We start from the raw sequence: 15894 nt of genomic DNA on the forward strand, positions 1-15894 counted from the left end.
GTTCTCAAATGGGGAGAGATCCGGCGACGTTGCTGACCAACGTATGATTTGGCCACCAAGCATACAAGCAGTAGAAACCCTCTCCATGTGTAGGTGGTCATTATCTTGCTGAAATATAAGCCCTGGATGGGTTGCCATGAAGGGCAACAAAACGGGGGGTAGAACAGCGTCGACATCCCGCTGTGCTGTAAGCGAGCAGTGGATGACAACCAAAGGTGTCCTGCTATGAAATGAGATGGCAGCCCAGACCATCACTCGTGGTTGTCGGGCGGGCGACAATCAGGTTGGTAACCCACCACTTCCCAGGACGTCTCCAGGCAAGTCTTCACTGGCCATCGGGACTCAGTTCGGAGTGGGTCTCATCACTGAAGACAATTCTACTCCAGTCAGTGAGATTCCAGGCCCGAATGCGCCCGACACCACTGCAAACGGACTTGTTTGTGTGCAGAGGTCACTGGTAGACGGTGAAAGGTGGGCCGTGAGGTCAGCCACCTTTCTGTGAGTCACCTTTGAATAGTCCTTGTGTTCACTGATGCGCCAGGTGCACGTCATATCGATGATAGTGATGAATCTGGAACTCTGGGTGCCTCTCTGACCATTGGTCGGTTCTCACATTCTGTCATCTCTCTAGGCCGATCGCTTCCTTCTGGATAGTGTGTTCGGTCATGGAGCATCCATTCCTACCAACATCGTAGAATAGTGGCATCGCTCCTATTCAAATGTCGAGAGTTTCGCCGATTACTCCAACAGGCTTCTTTGAGTCCAAATACAAGTCTTCTCTCAAATGCTGACGTCTGCGTATACTGTTCACGTGCCTGTATGCAAGGCATATTTACTGCCCAACTGAGTACACGCAATGAAATTCGCAAAGACTTTGTGCCCTGGTGTCGAAATCTCCCGTGTTCATTTTTGTTGCCAGCTGCGCGGTGAAATTGTGCTGCAGCGTCACTCACCCATCCATTGGTCGCCAAAGTTTACAGTTTTGCATTTTGCGTCGATACCATTTGTTCCCCTTAGAATGTATTCGAATATAGAGAAAGATTTCACTTGACTAGAAGATTAAAAAAAAATATATCTTTTAATTTTAACTTACTTTATTTCGTTTCTTTTTTTTTTTTTCGGGAGCTAAGGCCTCTCCTCCTCTTCGGCTCCGGGAAAATGGCCCTGTTGCCTCAGCTTAGATACGTCCTTGGGATCAAGCAAGGCGTTGTTTGTTCTGCCCCTAGTGACGTCGCGCTTCTATTCTTGTGCTTGGAGGCTTCTCAGCAGCAACACAATAGGTAAAACTGGCTCCTATCGCATTCCATCACTGCTCGTTGACGGTGAAGTGCAACGAACAAAAGTCATGGTAATTTCCAAGAATGATTGCCTTTGGAAGTCGAGGTGTCCAAGCGATACATATCGAGCCTGCGTTCGTTAATCGATCCTGCGACGCCGCTGGCGGGCGTGCTAATCAATTATTTGTGGTCCTCATTTTTTTCTGTTTTGCATCGTTCCCTTAGTTGCTCTGAATTACATACCTCCACGAATTACTCGTGAGTTGCTAGGGAAACCCAGACGATTTATGTAGTTAGTGAGTTGGATGTCTGGTGTACTTGACGTTTCTTCAGCGGATTCTCTCACGTGGAAGAATCTAATTCCATGTTTATCCAGCGTAGAAAATTGTTCGACTTTTTGTCGCAAATACAGAGCACTACCAGACGAGGAAAGAAGGGACTGTGTAGACTGTGGTAGTGCGAAGTGTTTAAAACTTCGTAAGAACAGTTTCGATGCTGAAATACCGTTACACTTTCATTGCGGACTGTGCGCAAACGGGCGAGTTTCAGGAAGAATACTTGGTTCGACTCATTCAAATTATCCATCCAGAACACCGTAATGGACTTTCACATGATGACAACACAGATGACGAGTAAGGTAAGTCGTCGCCTTTGCAGTGACAAGTATTTTTGTAACGCTTTTCTTTTGTCGTTCCGGTAGTAACCAACGGAAACATACACATAACGCCTGCCACCAGAGTCGCATGATCGTTTGGACCCCTCGACTTCTATAGGCAATCATTCCTGGAAATTACCAAAGTCATTTTTAACTATGAAACCGACGTCCGATGACTGGCTCGGCGGTTGCTATGAGTCAATTTGTTAGGCCTACCAGGAGAACAATTAGCTTTACCGTTTTCTTGACGTTTCCGACTGAGAGTAACATGGGTAACAATCGACCAGAGCGCGTTTATTACTGGATGCACGTGGTTCTGTGCTCCTACGATCATGACCCTTTCTAACTTATCAGTTCTGAGAAACGACGCGAACCGACAGAAATCGTGTCTATGATATTAACAAATTGTATTTGAATCTGTATTTTCTTGGATTCATAGATTCATACCGCACAGCGAATATCTGGAATTAAAAATTGAAAATACGTGTTCGCTGCGTGGCAAGTAACAATGTTCACTGTGAAGCTGAATTAAAAGTAGAGTGGATTGCAAACACACCTCCATTGTTATAGATTTTGATAAGTATTTCCTTTTAAAAAAAGCGTTTCATTCATGTAAATGTTAAGTTAATACAGTGTATAAGTTACGTTTATGAGGATTCTTCACTCTTGTTAATGTGTACCCTGACTCGTCCCACGTCGCTGAAGGTTCCTATTAACTAGAATTAAAGGACACGATGGATGAATGGATGAATACTGCAAGGACATGAGTTAAACGAGAGTTCAAGACGTAGTATGGAGATATTTATCTAAAAGAAAAATGAACCATTGTAGTATATCTACGTTTACATGACACTATAAGTGCTAACTGTGTTTGTAACTTTCGATTCGAAAGTGTTCTCGTGCTGTATCAACATGTACCTTTGTTTCAGTTTGTTAGTGCCTAATTCCATTTAATTTCTCTCGAAAGTATCTTGTGATTTATGATTAAAATGCATTTCTTTTTTCCGTTTAATAACAGACGTGACGCCGTATTGTCTGCTGAGCATGGCTGCGTTGCTTTTTCTGTGACGACAAAAAATATTCTGATTTTGAACACATCTTGTACACCTATTGTTGAAAATAACTTCGTTAAATGATATGTAGTTTGATACTAGAAATATTTATGAGGACATTAGAAGTGAGTTACGTTCACTGTCTTTCGGTTATTTGGGTGAAAGCTCTCCCTATCCACAGATTTGGTGTGGTGCCCTCGTATTGTTGGTTCGAAGATCTTAGTCACAGTATTCGTCCTGGTGCTAGCACAAGATTAATGTCGCCCACAAAGGTGCGTTAGTTCGACTAGATTTATAGATATATTGACAACTGAAAGCCAAAGCTGAGAAAATAAATCAAAATGATGTACATCATAACTCTGACTTTACCAATAGCAATTCTATATATAGGTGAGTTACAGAAAAACAATTAACGGAAATTAATTTCACTGTTATAAATTGGATTATAGTGTGTGTGCTCAATGCAGGTTCTGTTAAGTATTGTGACAGGATCAAGGAAACACTCCAGTATGATGTTTAGTGAGTGAGTTTTCGAGTTGTTCATTTTTTTAACGTCATTAATGTTCGTGTGGAGAATAGTGAACGATAATGACGACGATCTTTTCAGGATCATCAGATGTTTCCGTCATTTTTTACAGCTTGATGTCTAAGAAATCTGGAGAAACCAGGAGATAGCCAATGCGTTGTAATTAAATGCATTTGACGTAATTGCTTTCTTTCCTATACCAGGTAAATAGTGATAAAATATTATTGGTAAACATTTGTGTTACGTTAAACTCGTTTGCGGGATTATGATGTATATTCTTCGTATTGTCTTAGAAATTTTGAGAAAACACTGTTTATACAATTCTGAAAAGTAAATGGCATAATATAGACTATGAACAGAAGTCTGTTGCTAAGGCAGAATACTCAAAATTTCTGGGTGTGTGCATTGATGAGAAATTGAACGAAAAGAAACACATCGATGATCTGCTGAAACGATTAGGTTCAGCTATTACGGTTATTGCAAATTTTTGTGATAAACATATCAGTAAATTAGCCTACTATGAATATTTTCATTCACTGCTTTCATATGGCATCTTATTTTGGGCAATTCGTCATTAAGAGAGAAAGTATTCATTGCACAAAAGCGTGTAATCAGAATAATAGCTAGAGCCCACCCAAGATCACCTTGCAGACATTTATTTAAGGAACTCGGGATATTCACAGTACCTTCACAATACATATATTCTCTTATGAAATTTGTCATTAATAATCCATCCCAGTTCAAAAATAACAGCGAAGTGCATAGCTACAACACTAGAAGAAAGGATGATCTTCACTATTCTGGATTAAATCTCACTTTGGCACAGAAAGGGGTGAATTATGCTGCCACAAAGTCTTCGGTCATTTGCCGAATAGTATTAAAAGTCTGACAGATAGCCAACCAACATTTAAAAGCAAATTAAAAAAATTTCTGAACTACAACTCCTTCTACTCAATGGATGAATTCTTGGCGTGCATCCGTGCGTCGCTGCGGTCCGGTCCCAGGTCGACGGGCACGTGCACCTTCCGCCGACCACTGGCTACAACATCGATGTACTGTGGAGACCTCCTCGCTCACAGTCCGTCAACTGCACATACGGTTCACGTCCACGCTGTCGCGGCATGCTACCAGTGTTAAAGACTGCGATGGAGCTCCGTATGCCACGGCAAACTGGCTGACACTGACGGCGGCGGTGCACAAATGCTGCGCAGCTAGCGCCATTCGACGGCCAACACTGCGGTTCCTGGTGTGTCCGCTGTGCCGTGCGTGTGATCATTGCTTGTACAGCCCTCTCGCAGTGTCCGGAGCTAGTATGGTGGGTCTGACACACCGGTGTCAATGTGTTCTTTTTTCCATTTCCAGGTGTGTACTCAGTGGCTATAATTTTTCATGTCTGCAACGTCGGCGATACTCTCGAGCATTATCCTTCTATTATACAGTATTTATTTCGGAATGAATATTTATGAAAGTGATATCTCGAGTGCTGTGTGCATTTTGAGGTAGTTGTTCTGATTCTTAGCCACTGTGATGATCTGTGCCGAGAAGCGGAGAAAGAATGAAAACACAGCCCTACCATCTCTAGTGAGTAGGAAGTCAAATATTTTAAAAAATATCGATGGGGGGCCATGAGGTGCAATGTTTACACCGACAGGCTCTTGGGGTTTGCTGCCGGATCCTAAAATCAACTCGATTCGATATTCCGGCGATCCAACTGGTTGTCATCTTCAAGAGCATTCTCCTGAAGATGACGACCAGTTGGATTGCAGAAATATCGAATCAAAATTCAAATGGCTCTGAGCAGTATGGGACTTAACATCTAAGGTCATCAGTACCCTAGAACTTAGAACTACTTAAACCTAACTAACCTAACGACAGCAGACACACATCCATGCCCGAGGCAAGATTAGAACCTGCGACCGTAGCGCCTAGAACCGCTCGGCCACGGCGACCGGCAAATATCGAATCGAGTTGACTTTAGGATCCGGCAGCAAACCCGAAGAGACTTTCAAGACTTATTACGCCGAGAAAGCCTACGAAGTCACAATGTTTACATCGCTTCCGCTCAATACCCGCGTAGCAGATCTCACTAAGACTGTGTCTAATTGAATTGAGGGAAATGCATTTCTGTAAGAACACCTCGTAGTGTTCTACTTCTCGCGAATGCAGTCGTTCCACGACCAAGGAAAACTTCAAAAAAAATTTTTTTAATAATCTTACCGTAGGCGCTTTTCAAGGACCATGTGCAATTTCTAGAATTTATTAGATGATATTTTATTCTAATGTCTCCACTTATGCAATAACATAGAAGTGTACGTCATTTAGTCACGTGTAGACTTTTTGATATACAGGGGTTCGACAAAAATGCGGAAACAGCGATAAATGCTTGCTTGAACATAAATGGAGATTCCAGCCATGCCTGCAGGTTGCACTGTAGTGTTTAGCAACGAACGGTACCTGTGCAATGTCCTCAATACGTAGCAAGTGTCAGTCGTGATCATACACTCCTGGAAATGGAAAAAAAGAACACATTGACACCGGTGTGTCAGACCCACCATACTTGCTCCGGACACTGCGAGAGGGCTGTACAAGCAATGATCACACGCACGGCACAGCGGACACACCAGGAACCGCGGTGTTGGCCGTCGAATGGCGCTAGCTGCGCAGCATTTGTGCACCGCCGCCGTCAGTGTCAGCCAGTTTGCCGTGGCATACGGAGCTCCATCGCAGTCTTTAACACTGGTAGCATGCCGCGATAGCGTGGACGTGAACCGTACATGCAGTTGACGGACTTTGAGCGAGGGCGTATAGTGGGCATGCGGGAGGCCGGGTGGACGTACCGCCGAATTGCTCAACACGTGGGGCGTGAGGTCTCCACAGTACATCGATGTTGTCGCCAGTGGTCGGCGGAAGGTGCACGTGCCCGTCGACCTGGGACCGGACCGCAGCGACGCACGGATGCACGCCAAGACCGTAGGATCCTACGCAGTGCCGTAGGGGACCGCACCGCCACTTCCCAGCAAATTAGGGACACTGTTGCTCCTGGGGTATCGGCGAGGACCATTCGCAACCGTCTCCATGAAGCTGGGCTACGGTCCCGCACACCGTTAGGCCGTCGCTCACGCCCCAACATCGTGCAGCCCGCCTCCAGTGGTGTCGCGACAGGCGTGAATGGAGGGACGAATGGAGACGTGTCGTCTTCAGCGATGAGAGTCCCTTCTGCCTTGGTGTCAATGATGGTCGTATGCGTGTTTGGCGCCGTGCAGGTGAGCGCCACAATCAGGACTGCATACGACCGAGGCATACAGGGCCAACACCCGGCATCATGGTGTGGGGAGCGATCTCCTACACTGGCCGTACACCTCTGGTGATCGTCGAGGGGACACTGAATAGTGCACGGTACATCCAAACCGTCATCGAACCCATCGTTCTACCATTCCTAGACCGGCAAGGGAACTTGCTGTTCCAACAGGACAATGCACGTCCGCATGTATCCCGTGCCACCCATCGTGCTCTAGAAGGTGTAAGTCAACTACCCTGGCCAGCAAGATCTCCGGATGTGTCCCCCATTGAGCATGTTTGGGACTGGATGAAGCGTCGTCTCACGCGGTTTGCACGTCCATCACGAACGCTGGTCCAACTGAGGCGCCAGGTTGAAATGGCATGGCAAGCCGTTCCACAGGACTACATCCAGCATCCTTACGATCGTCTCCATGGGAGAGTAGCAGCCTGCATTGCTGCGAAAGGTGGATATACACTGTACTAGTGCCGACATTGTGCATGCTCTGTTGCCTGTGTCTATGTGCCTGTGGTTCTGTCAGTGTGATCATGTGATGTATCTGACCCCAGGAATGTGTCAATAAAGTTTCCCCTTCCTGGGACAATGAATTCACGGTGTTCTTATTTCAATTTCCAGGAGTGTATTAGTATTCTGTGTAATTGTGAGTGCATTATCTCGGAGCTAAGAGAATCCGAACGTGGGTAAATTGTTGGTTATCGCACGGCTGATGCTTTCCTAACAGACGTACCCAACGTGGTGCTTCAAGAGGCATCATACTGAACATTTATACCGCGTACGGGGAAAGTGGAAAAACATTTTCCGCTGAGTTACAATGCGGACGAAATTGTGTGTTGAGTGATCTTGAGGGACGGTCATTGAAGAGGATTGTGGCGAAAAATAAGAGGACGACAGCTACAAAAGTCTCTGCAGAACTGAATGTCTCATACGCAAATCCTGTCAGCACTAAATCAACAAGAATGAAGCTCCATAAGCACGAAATTGCAAAGCTGTCTGGACTTCCAAAACCACTCACCAGTGATGCAAAAGAAAACATGACACGGAATCCACAAAACCTGGACTGTGGACCAATGGAAGAAAGTCATTTGGTGGGATGAGTCTTCCTGCACACTGTTTCCAACTTCTGGCAGAGTTTGTATCCGAAGAGCGTAACATCTCTGGAGCTCTGCGATGATTTGGGCGGCCACAGCGTAGTATTACATGTTCTCCATGGGTACTCTACAAGGCCGCAGTACTGCCAAGGACGATGTGCCAATTATGGCTGATTAGGTCCACCTCATGGAGCAGTGTATGACCCCTTATAGTCGCTCTGGGCTCCAAGAAGACAGGGCCCCTGTTCTCACAGCTCGCATCGACCACGATTGGTTTTGTGAGCACCAGGGTGATTTTGGCCCTCACCACCACAGTCACCGTATCTCAGTATTACTGAGCATTTGTGGCCTACGTTGGAGAGAAGGTTGCGCTATCCACTTCCACCAGCGGTACCTTTACTTGCCGCTATTTTGCAGGAAAAATGGAATAAGATTCCGTTGAAATCCATACAGGACGTGTATTCATCCATTCCAAGACGACTGGAAGGTCTTTTGATTGCTAACAGTTTTCCTATTTTGTCTACCCACCGTATTAATTTTTGTTGTGGTCTTCAGTCCAAAGAATGTTTTGATGCAGTTCTCCTTGCTACTCTATCCTGTGCAGCCTTCGTAATCTGCTTACTGTATTCATCTCTTGGTCTCCCTCTACGATTTTTACCCCCCTCTCCCCCGCCCACGCTTCCCTCCGGTACTAAATTGGTGATCCCTCGATGCCTCAGAATGTGTCCTATCAACCGATCCCTTCTTCTAGTCAGGTTGTACCACAAATTTCTCTCCTCCCCAATTCTGTTCAATACCTCTTCATTAGTTATGCGATCTACCCATTTAATCTTCGGCATTTTTCTGTAGCACCACATTTCAAAAGCTTCTATTCTCTTCTTGTCTAAATTGTTTATCGTCCATATTTCATTTCCATACATGGCTACACTCCATACAAATGCTTTCAGAAACGACTTCCTGCCACTTAAATCTATACTGGATGTTAACAAATTTCTCTTCTACCATTGCCTGTCTGCATTTTATATCCTCCCTACTTAGACCATCATCCGTTATTTTGCTTCCCAAATAGCAAAACTCGTTTACTACTTTAAGTATTAATTAAGGAAGCAACAATCATTGCCGGCTCTAGAGTTGTCTTCAGCAGCTATACTACTCTTAAATCGCGTATAAGAAAGCTTTCAGGTAACGCAACTTTTAGTGGAATGGAAAATAATTTTTAATGCGTTTATTGAGACATGACGGAGTTGAGAGTTCGTTGGTGAATTTTCACTCTTCTGTAGCCATTCGAAATCTGTTCACACGAATAACTTGAATGATAAGCTACTAACTATGTGTAGATCAAATAGTGGCACAAATTGTACATCCATCTGCATATTTTAAAGCATTAACCAATCTATCACCGCAACGTTTATGCAGTTATTACATGTAACAGATATAATCTTAAGACCCCTTGCCATGAAAAGTTTGCTCTCATACAATCACTCTTTCCACCCTCTCTCTCCCTCTCACTTTCTCTTTCACTCCCTCTCCCTCTGCCTCCAGCCTTTCATATCTATCTTCTAATCCCATTCAGAATTGTTATTTATGTACAAACGCACCGCTGTAGCCAATATGACTATTGTACTTAAAGTTTGTAACATTTATCCTGATCATATAAACGAGTATGAAATTTAAGCTATTTTAAGTTGTCAAAATCGGATTTATATACCTCCTGAAGTATTTATTCCAACGCATCTATTCCACAGCTCAAAACAAACACCTAAATCCTTAAAAAAATTGATACGATTTATATTCTTTGTATTTTGCGATAATGTTTTCTCGTCTGCTGTACGATCCTTGCACACAATCGTTTCCAGACGCCATATTTGTTTACAAAGTATGACACTATACACGTGATGTGTTAGGACAGCGAAGGGAGATCCTTACACACAATAGTTTCCAGACGCCATATTTGTTTACAAAGTATGACAGTATACATGTGATGTGTTAGGACAGCGAAAGGAACCTGTGACCACTGGAGGTACTCTATTTCACTTATTGTATATTTACCCTTAAACGTACGTTTATTTTTTTTTTTGTCAAAAGAAACCCAAAATCATGTTCTGAAAAAGTGTTTTGTTTTCTCCACTAGACAATGCTACAAGTTCCTCCAAAATATCGTAACACAACACAACACAACACACACACACACACACACACACACACACACACACACAAATAAATGTCATATTAACAGATGTAAATCCACCTGATGGTGGAGGTTTAAAACTTCGAAATGTGTCGTGGAGATAAATAACCAGTAACTGGTAACAGTAAACTTGTTGTTTCTTTTGAAGCTGTTAACTTATTGATTTGTACTGCATAGATTTTTTCTGACCAGTTGAGTGTCGTTGTTCGTAACATGCTGCTGAAATATTTTAATTATGTGACTTAGGAGGAAACAAAATGGCCGTTAATGGAAGGAAAGTATTACCTTAAGGAGGAGAAACTTCTGTTAATATAAATTTTATGCAAGCCGTTTAGTTTCCTCGGAAAAAGTGCGGAAGGTGAGCTTTGATGTCACCTTGCCTAACAGGTTGAAGGTGTTAAATTTTAATGCAAGCTCTTAAAGATAATGCCCTTACAACACTTTCTTCCACCAAGAAAGTGGTCCAGCTCGAACGGAATTCTTAGACGGCAAGGGATTGTCTAATGTTAATTTAATGCCTTTTTTGCATCTGTGATCGTACCACAGCGCGAGTAGAAAATATCGACTGTAACCGTAATTTCAGTCACTCAGATTGAAACGTCCCCTTTGAAAAATTATTACACGACTGTGCTTAAACTGACACACAATATTTTTAGCGCAACGCAATCTGACTTCCAAAAATCCCTACGAAAGAATGGCCCTGACTAACATTAACCTATACGTTTCACAAATCACTTACCTCACAAAAATCTTCGTTACTCAAGCTACTGCAATACAGCGAGCGCCACTACTGCCAGCTAAATAAAAGATTCAAACTACGGAAGGCACTAACTACTGATAGGTATAGTTAGCAAATGAAAGATTTTAATAGAGAACAAACAATGTATTTACCTTAGTAGTCATAATATATATAGCAGTTCATGACACCCAGTCTTACAAATTTCAAAACTCCGCCATCTCTCTCCCCACGTCCACCACTGCTGGCGGCTCAGCTCCAACTGCGCAACACTACGCGCTGTTAACATCCAGCTGCCCAACACTACAATGGCGAGTATTGCAACAATGCCACCCAGCCACAGACTGCACACAGCACAGCCAGTGATTTTCATATAGAGCGCTATATGGCGTTACCAATATAAAAACCTAAACAGCCTACTTACAAGATACTTTGCTACAATTCAGTTTATGTTCCTTTTTCTGTACAAATGATCTGACAGGGTATCCTATGAAACGAAGTACCGACCAGTGCTTACAAAAATGGCTCCGGAAGCTGTCAACCAAATGTACTAGACTGTTGGAAATTATGTAACATTTAATACGATGACGCAGTATTTCAAAAAGAGGTCTCGAAAAAAAACTTTCAAAACTAAAAGATAGAAAAAATAGTTTGCTAAGAAAAGTTAGGGACAAATTAGCAAAACATCCATGAACATTAAGCTAGAAGATAATAAGTTAGAAATTTCGTTAGAGAACTTTGAACGTATAAGTAGGCAATCCTTATTCATAATCTGTGTTAAATACCTACTGGACTTCAGTAATATTTTTAAAAGCCTTAATACAATCATAAACCAATTTGGCATAAACTACATTGTTCAAACGATAAAATCAATACACCTCTCTCTAACTAATCCTTCTTTAGATATTGTAAAATGTGCTCCTGTTCGAGTCATGTGAAAGTAATATCGGAAAGGACAAAACGTGAATTGGTAGTGTTGAATCTTCCATAATACAGACACTAACTGTAAGATTTATACCACAGAACAAATACTGTAGTATTCAAAGAAACCTCATGACGCCCGAACAACAGGTACTTACACGCATCGAGAATAGAAAATAGAGCATTGAGAATGGCTAGCCACTAGCCGAAATGTGGATTTGCGTAATAAAATCTAAAAAGGGACGAATGATTGGTGCACTCTATGATTTATAAAATGCTGATACTGTTGAGTCTCCCGTAATACAGACAATAATTGTAAGATTTATAACGCAGGACAGATACGAAGAGAGTGGTCGTCATTAGTATCCTATTCAAAATATTATTGATTATTATAATTCTTATTATTGAACGTATGCGCGATCTCGTGGCGATATTAACCAATAAAAATTTCTCAAGATTACAATTACGTCAACTGCCAGTTATCCACAAGCTCTCGGATGATCACTCCTTGGCCATTTTCAGGTGTTTCCTGGTTTAAGAGTCTGTGTAGAAAAGAATTTGTAGCTACTGGTAAACCAACTGGATAAGAGAGATCCGGAAGTTCCTTGGCCACTCTCAGTGTGGTTTCAGGAGGCATCGGTCCACCACCGACAACCTGACCCTGCTGTAGATGGCCACACAAAATGCTTTGCTACAGAAATTTTGTGTGTTTGTGCAAACAAGATTTATTGTGATACTACTTGCAGGAACAATATTTGCATACAGCACCATCAATGTGGCGCTGTAATATTTATACTAAATTTTTTCAGAGTAGATCGCAATGCAGTACAATATACACTCCTGGAAATTGAAATACGAACACCGTGAATTCATTGTCCCAGGAAGGGGAAACTTTATTGACACATTCCTGGGGTCAGATACATCACATGATCACACTGACAGAACCATAGGCACATAGACACAGGCAACAGAGCATGCACAATGTCGGCACTAGTACAGTGTATATCCACCTTTCGCAGCAATGCAGGCTGCTATTCTCCCATGGAGACGATCGCAGAGATGCTGGATGTAGTCCTGTGGAACGGCTTGCCATGCCATTTCCACCTGGCGCCTCAGTTGGACCAGCGTTCGTGCTGGACGTGCAGACCGCGTGAGACGACGCTTCATCCAGTCCCAAACATGCTCAATGGGGGGACAGATCCGGAGATCTTGTTGGCCAGGGTAGTTGACTTACACCTTCTAGAGCACGATGGGTGGCACGGGATACATGCGGACGTGCATTGTCCTGTTGGAACAGAAGTTCCCTTGCCGGTCTAGGAATGGTAGAACGATGGGTTCGATGACGGTTTGGATGTACCGTGCACTATTCAGTGTCCCCTCGACGATCACCAGAGGTGTACGGCCAGTGTAGGAGATCACTCCCGACACCATGATGCTGGGTGTTGGCCCTGTGTGCCTCGGTCGTATGTAGTCCTGATTGTGGCGCTCACCAGCACGGCGCCAAACATGCATACGACCATCATTGGCATCAATGCAGAAGCGACTCTCATCGCTGAAGACGACACGTCTCCATTCGTCCCTCCATTCACGCCTGTCGCGACACCACTGGAGGCGGGCTGCACGATGTTGGGGCGTGAGCGACGGCCTAACGGTGTGCGGGACCATAGCCCAGCTTCATAGAGACGGTTGCGAATGGTCCTCGCCGATACCCCAGGAGCAACAGTGTCCCTAATTTGCTGGGAAGTGGCGGTGCGGTCCCCTACAGCACTGCGTAGGATCCTACGGTCTTGGCGTGCATCCGTGCGTCGCTGCGGTCCGGTCCCAGGTCGACGGGCACGTGCATCTTCCGCCGACCACTGGCGACAACATCGATGTACTGTGGAGGCCTCACGCCCCACGTGTTGAGCAATTGGGCTGTACGTCCACCCGGCCTCCCGCATGCCCACTATACGCCCTCGCTCAAAGTCCGTCAACTGCACATACGGTTCACGTCCACGCTGTCGCGGCATGCTACCAGTGTTAAAGACTGCGATGGAGCTCCGTATGCCACGGCAAACTGGCTGACACTGACGGCGGCGGTGCACAAATGCTGCGCAGCTAGCGCCATTCGACGGCCAACCCCGCGGTTCCTGGTGTGTCCGCTGTGCCGTGCGTGTGATGATTGTTTGTACAGGCCTCTCGCAGTGTCGCAGTGTCCGGAGTAAGTATGGTGGGTCTGACACACCGGTGTCAATGTGTTCTTTTTTCCATTTCCAGGAGTGTATTACAAGACGTACCGTGTGGGTAGAGGACAACGCTGGCGCGCTGGTCACTCAGTTACCGGGGCGGACTGTAAAGATATGAAAAGGAACAGTCACATGGGCTCGTGTAGCAATCCTCAGTTCTTTGACAGAACAGTTCGGAAATGCAATCAGTCTACAAGGAGATTGCTTCGAAATCGCTAGTGCTACCCATCCTAGAATATTGCTCAAGTCTGTGGGATCTATACCAAATGGGAATGAGAGGGCATATTGAATGTAAACACAGAAGGTAAGCACGAATGGTCACAGGTTTTGCGACCCATGGGACAGTGTCACAGAGATGCTGAAGAAAATGATACATACTTCAAGACAGAGAAAACTGACTCGAGAAAGCCTGCTTACAAAGTTTCAATAACCAGCTTCAGACGAAGAATCTAGGAATTTTATCGTCGCTTCTATGTGGTCAGGGTAAAGGATAAATTACGAAAAGTCTTTTAGCTTAAACAAATGTCCAATGTCGATCTGACTCAACAGCGAATCGTGGTTTCATATCGCATAAAAACGGTGAGAGAGAGTACTGTGCTCGGTTTTTCATAAAAACAGTACTACTTTTGAATACATACAGCGTAGGGCAAATGAAAGTGGTCTGGAGAACAGAGTTCCAGGGTACAAAGAAACATAACAGAGGAAAGGATAAACAATATTAACCTCATCACAGCAGGTGTTGGAAGTTGTTACCACTCATCTCTTGGCACTCTGGGCTCTGGTCAGCAAGTTGCTGAAGACGGATCGAAGCTGGTCTGGTGGAATTGCTACGATCTCATTCGAAATGTTCTGCTGCAGTTTTGGAAGACAATGAGGGTTGTTGCGATACATTTTAGATTTGAGGGCTCTCCACACAAAGTAATCACAAGCTGGGAAAGTTATTACAGGAAAAGGCGGTCAAGCTAAAATATGCCTCTCTCAAAGTAATAGCAACGACGCTTTCTCACTATGTGTGTGGTACTGACCGAGATCGTGAACCGCTTGCTGAACGTCAGTATGGCATATGTTGGTTGAAATACAGGGCTGCAGGTAGGTGGACTCGCTGCAGTGAAGACAAAGTCCCCTGACAAAGATTGCTACCACGCCCCAGCTGCCAATATGCTCACCGCTGAACTGCCCAACAGGTGATGTAGAGACTGGCTATAGGTGCGCAACTGCAAAGGCCACGTCCAATGTACTCTGCTGCTGTGATGTGCATAGAATCACTGCTACGTGAGGAGAAAAATCCCAGATTGTCCTCTGTGGCGGCTCTCCGCCAATTTTCCGAGCGTACGGCTTACTTTGCGCCGAACTGCCCAGACTATCCTTTATGGTGGCACGAAAATCTCTGCTCACTTCCCTCCTCGACACCAACTCAACGTGAGTCTCCAAAATGGTCCCTTCCAATAACCAAGCTGCTCGCGCAAATTGCGCCAATGGCGTACCTATAAAACCACGCCAGAACTTCCACCTAGACATGGCATAGCGGTATTCTTCCAAAGAGAAAGTTTGCCGCCAAAATGTATGCTCTCCCCCGCTAAACTTGGAGCCAGAGAAATGAGCGTGCCTCCCACTCCTGCAGTGGACAATGATCTCCATCCCAGAGTAATCATAAATCTTGGGCGCTTATCTGTCGGTCACAGACCCGAGGTGAACAATACGCATCCGGATAGCAGAGCACTGACCATTGTCCTACTGAAGACAGGGATGCCCAAATGGGCGAGAGGCCACCACCTACGCTCATAAGAAAGCGGTCATGCTTTTGTAGAAGCCTGGATGCTTCTGCGGAAGAGCCTATGGCTATTTGTTTGACTTATACCACCCTGGCCATGTCTCCCTGCCATCGTCACCAACACAGAAATATCTAGTGCCAGAACTATTATTACTAG

Source organism: Schistocerca gregaria, chromosome 2 (assembly GCF_023897955.1).
Source record: "Schistocerca gregaria isolate iqSchGreg1 chromosome 2, iqSchGreg1.2, whole genome shotgun sequence".
NCBI lineage: Eukaryota > Metazoa > Arthropoda > Insecta > Orthoptera > Acrididae > Schistocerca > Schistocerca gregaria.